Source organism: Ursus maritimus, unplaced genomic scaffold (genome assembly GCF_017311325.1).
Source record: "Ursus maritimus isolate PB19 unplaced genomic scaffold, ASM1731132v1 scaffold_5, whole genome shotgun sequence".
NCBI classification, from domain to species: domain Eukaryota; kingdom Metazoa; phylum Chordata; class Mammalia; order Carnivora; family Ursidae; genus Ursus; species Ursus maritimus.
The window spans coordinates 34,590,585-34,591,471 of record NW_024426663.1 but is presented as its reverse complement, the minus strand read 5'-3'; the positions used below and the strand labels follow the sequence as shown (position 1 = coordinate 34,591,471).

Genomic DNA, 887 nt, shown 5'->3' with positions numbered 1-887 from the left:
TTATTTCTCAAACAGTTGGTGTCTTACTGTAAAAAAATGTACAGCAAATCAGGTCCAAAGTACACAGTCATCATCCTTAGTAACTGCCACTTGTTTTTCACTGAAAATGGCAAATTCTTCCCTGGGCCTCCTCACAGTGGCTCCTATGGACCACTGAGGTTACAAACCCCCAGATGCTCAGCCCCAACATAGTGTTGTTGGAAGTTCTGTGAAAGGCGCAGAGACCCAAGATGAAAGAAATGGCCTCAATACTTCTTTTCTTTTTTTTTTTCTATCCAATATCTAGAATGGTAAGATAGCTGTATCCACTTATTCATCCCTTTATTCATTACTCAACAAATAGTTTTGAGTACTTGCTCTATGTCTGGCACTGTGCTAGGCTCTAGGTATACATTGGAGAAGAAAACAGTCAAAAATGCCACGCTCAAGGAGCTTATGATCTTAGGTAACAAGAGTCTCTGTTTAAGTGGGACCCATACAAGTAAACTTAAGGAAAGAGAAAGATTCCTACAGTGGCTTTGAATCTCCCTTCCCTGGAAATTTGTGAAGAGCATCATCACTCTTATTTTTTTCAGGTTGTGTATGTTTCCTTTTGTCTGTGTATCTTAGCTTCTGATATTTGTTTCCACTTGGGCTCCAATAACCTATTTTGGCATACACTCTCCAATTACGCTTTGTCATTTATCTCCTGAGTCCTCAGTTTTACCCTCTCACCCCCAAACTCTCTGGTTGCTATAAAAGACCCACTACCTTCTCCCCCTCAACTTTTCAACAGCTCCTTGGGACCAGACCTAATTTCTGTTCTCTGATAATGATATTCACCATGTGCCAGAGGGACTTGCTCTCAGTTTTAATCTATGAATATTTCTGCATGAAAACCCATTCCA

The 887-nt window shown here is 40.4% G+C and overlaps 1 pseudogene; it reads right to left on the bottom strand.

Moving 5' to 3' along the window:
* Nucleotides 1-190, bottom strand: LOC103663595 (annotated as a pseudogene).
* Nucleotides 191-887: the final 697 nt, after the last annotated feature.